The sequence below is a fragment of the Centropristis striata genome, chromosome 2, assembly GCF_030273125.1.
Source record: "Centropristis striata isolate RG_2023a ecotype Rhode Island chromosome 2, C.striata_1.0, whole genome shotgun sequence".
NCBI classification, from domain to species: Eukaryota; Metazoa; Chordata; class Actinopteri; order Perciformes; family Serranidae; genus Centropristis; species Centropristis striata.
Window position 1 is genome coordinate 4,623,737 of NC_081518.1, and position 4,465 is coordinate 4,628,201.

Below are 4,465 nucleotides of genomic sequence, written 5' to 3' on the forward strand. Positions count from 1 at the left end.
ACACGCGCTCACACTGATGTTTACCTGACAGGATGCTTTGCGCACTTTCACGAGCGGATTTAAATCCGTGCACACACGCAGTTTGTGCATGAGTGAAAGTGTCCGCGTGCGCACTTTGTGTTCGCGTGCATGTCCTCTTGTTTTGTTGTGGATTGCACCACGATGCCATGATAGGGGCGTAATCTCATGCGCACTTCCTAAAAAATAACATCACGCTCAGTGATGCTGCTGCTGCTGCTGCTGCTGGAGGTGATGCTGCTGCTAATGCAGAGGCAGCAGAGCTGAGGAGGATGCGGGGGAGCCGCTCTCACTTTGACTGACAACAAGCTTCTGATTAAACACACAAACACGCTAATAAAGTGCCACGAACAGCTGGAACAGGTAGCCAGACGTGTCACATGCCAGGAGGGAAATCCCAAACTCCCTCAGCTGTACACAAACCTGTCGTGATCTAATCAGACTTAATGGTAGTTTTTTTTTCATGACTTCAGTGTAACATTCAAACACATATTTCATGTTTTTTCTTAACAGTGATATGTCAGACAGCAACATATGACAAGCAGGGTAGTTGCCATAATTCCAATGAACATATGAAGGTTGTTTTTCATTTTCTTAACTCCACTATAAGAGGAAAATAAACTATAAAATATAGTGTTATAGTAGGCATCATGGACTCATTCTGTCTGAGTGTTTAAAGGATAATAGGGTAGTCATCATTTGTAATTTTATTCTATATAAATGAAATAAAATAGCGTTAACTTGGCAAAGACACTCCCATCTGTACACAAAACTGTCGTCATACTTAATGGTAGTTTTTTTTCCTGACTTCAGTGTAACATTCAAACAAATATTTCATATTTTTTTAACAGTAATACGTCAGACAGGGTAACATATGACAAGTAGGATAGTTGCCATACACTGTAAAAAATGTCTTTTTTACAGTGTGAAAAACTGCTAAACCATGACAGTATAAGACCGTAAAATGATAAATGGGTTAATTCAGTTTCAGTAACAATGAAACACCGTAAGTGTATAAATCTGGAAAATCAGTATTTTTTTTATACTGAATATATGTATATATAAGCCATCACTGTAATTTTTGCATTTATTTTTTGTAAAGATACTTTTTCTCACTGTTAAATGTACTAAACACCATATCTCTAACAAAAATATACTGTAATATTTAATGGTAAAATCTTTTATTTATGCGGCATTTATAAGTATTTTCTTGTCAATTATATGGCAGAACAGTGTTTATTTTGATGGGAAAACTTTTTATTTTTTACTGTAAAATATAATCTTGAAAAAAACAAACTTAAATGTGAAATCAGTGCTAATAAAAATAAAAGTGCTAATATAATTTTATCGTAATATTAGAAAAAGTTGCACCGTATTTATTACGATAAAGTTCTGACAACCACAGCTGCTGGTTTTTACCGTAAAAACAGTGTTCACAGTGTAAATCAGATGAAGATATGAAGGTTGTTTTTTATTTAGTGTAAAGATAAAACCAAAACTATAAAACTACACTATAAGATGAAAACAAACCTATAAAATATAGTATTATAGTAGACATCATGGCCTCATTCTGTCTGAGTATTTCGATGATAATAGGATAGTCATAATTTGTAATTTTATTCTATATAAGATAAATAAAATAGCCTTAACTTGGAAAAGACACATAAATTACTGCTGCTCCAGCAGTTTCTGTAACAAGAATTTTAAGATTTTTTTCTGTCCGTCTGTCTGTGTATTTTTTTTAAGTCTGTATATTTAGCTATTTTTCTACAATTTTTTATATATGTATACTTTCTATTTCTTTATATTCTTGGTTGGAGCAACTGTAGCAAAACCAAATTTCCTTCCTCTAACCCAATTAAAACATTTTTTATAGCTTCCTGCAAATGTTTGTTTACTTCCTCTATAAATTCTGTCCTCCTTTTAAAGGCTGTTCCAAAGTCTTAATTTGTCTTAATTTAAATTAATATTTTTCCCTAAACTGTCAAATTTAAAGATTTAAATAAGAATGTAACTAGTTGACAAACGCAAAAACTGAATAAACAAGAAAAAATCCATTAAAAATAGTTTGGATTTTGCAGAAAATATTTTATATAAACTTAGGTGCAAAATAAGTCTATTTAAAAAAAAACCCATTAGATCCTAGAGTTAGTATGTACTACCGTAGATGAAATGCAATGATTAACCTAAAGCTGCATAAATCATTATAATAAACATATAATAATATTGAACTAAATTCAGAATCAGAAAGCCTTTGTTGTCATTGCACAGTGTAGTAAATTTGCCAATCAACCCGTCCAAAACTTATAAAAAACACACAAACAATATGACAGAGGTGAACAGGACAGGAAGACAGAGAGGAAGAGAAAGAAATACAGCACAACGTGAGGAGAGGAAAGGAGGAAAAAACAATGAAAAAACCTCAGCAAGATAAGCATAATACACTTCACAAACATGAACAGACTTATGACACGCCACAGGAGACATGCACCTTGAAAGTAAACACCCAAAGTGAAAGACCAACACAGAAACATTTCCCCTCTGTACAGCTGTTTTGGCCTCTTTTAGCTCAATGTTTTGGCCTCACACACACATAGTCACACTGCTTTTAATGACCTTGTTTCCAGCAGCAAAACAACTCTGATAACACCAATTTATGCTACTTTTCCAACATCATACAGAAATTTAAACTGTGTCTGTGTTAATTCATGCCTCAAGCTGTAAAACAGCCAAAATGATCAACAAATGGAAAAAAAGAGAGAAAAATGTACAAAAATTCCAGAGGAGGGAAATTAACAAGGGTTAATTTGTCACCTTTGTGTAAAATGCTATGAAACATGATCTTAGTTGTTTATTGCACAATAACATGTAATTGTGATGAAAATGTTAGATAATCAGTATACTGTATATCACTGTATATGCAGATGTTATTCACCACAGCTGTAAGCTGCTGGAAAAGCTTTAAAATGCTTTAAAATGCTTGAATTTGACTTTGGAAAAAGTGTGGGAACCCTACTTTAGTTTTCCATTGTAAGAAGTTATTACTTTCACCTTGTTGTTTGTCTTTAGCTACCACAACTTCATAATGACAGATGTGGGAGATAACTATAAGCACAAGAGTGAAGTTTCAAAGCAAAACCGAAAGTAAAACTGTCGTCGATCTTCTTGAAGCGTTTGTAAAGAGGTGCAAGGTGAGAAGAGTCTCCTTTAAATTATTTAAATGTTTTTAATGCACATTTGTCTTTGCATTTTTACTAACAAGATGCAAGTGAAGATGTTTGATGGATGTCTTTGCATATGAGTGTGTAAGTTATTTGAGGACAGGAATAGTTAAATGACATAATGACTTAAGAGTGGTTGAGGATAATCCTGATTCCTCTGTGATCTCATCACTTCAGTGTTAATAGATTTTACATAGGGGACGCTTTCAAGGGAGAGATCACTGCGCAGGTTTCTATTATTGTGACATCTCTTGAGATGGCGTACGTATCTAGTGCCAGCCTCACTTAGCAGGGCAGGGCGAGCTGGCGGGAGCTTTCAGTTTGAAAGATGAATGCTGCCGAGGTTTCACTGAAAGCAGGCACTCAGCTTGAAAACGCTGAAGTGAAGGAGAGGCAGGGTGCACTACGACTGACTAATTGTGTTTCAAATTGGGTCTTTGAGTGCACAATGGGGAATGGGATTGTTCTGAGCTCCCCACTGAAGCACCCAAGGATGAGAAAGTTGTCAGATTTGTAGGTCAGGCTGCAGGGGCTGTTGTTAGGCAGACTGGCTCACAGCTCCACATGTCACAGTGGCTCTATTTGACGGCGAGTGTTTGATTTAATTCTTTCCCCTTTTCAACTTTCATATTGTCATGTTTCTTTGGCAGTCGGAGCATTGTCCCCCTCCGTGTCTCTACATTTCCTTCATCTTTCTTTCTTCTTGCAATGTGTGCTGCTCCTTTCCTCTGACATGTCGAGTTAAAATCTTAATTGATTTCACTGCGTTAGAGGGAATTGCAGGAGTGCACCCTAGTCCCATCTGGAGCTTATCACAGCCTGACCCGGTTTCGGCGTGCTACGTTAGCGTGTAGCTCCACTGGGACCTGTCCCCTCCTCGTGCTGACAGAGGGAAGAAGGCCACAGCCGGCCCATCCTCTCTCTCCCAGCCCGACACATCCTCGCATCTCCTAAATCCTCCCACCGCCTCCTCCAAAGCACCAAAAGTTGCTTACAGAACAATTTCTCCCCCCCTCTTCTCATTGTAGGTCACTTGGTCTTCATTCCTCCATTTTGGAAAAAGGGCTTCCGGGGATATTTTGCCCTACAAAAAAATAATTATCTTATCTCCCTAATTCCCAATTATTATGCACAGGCTTATTTAAGAAAAAGGATTAGATTTTCTCTCTTTTTTGGTGGCTGCACCAGCGATCAGGGGGATGAATTTGAATGTGACACTCCTCTTC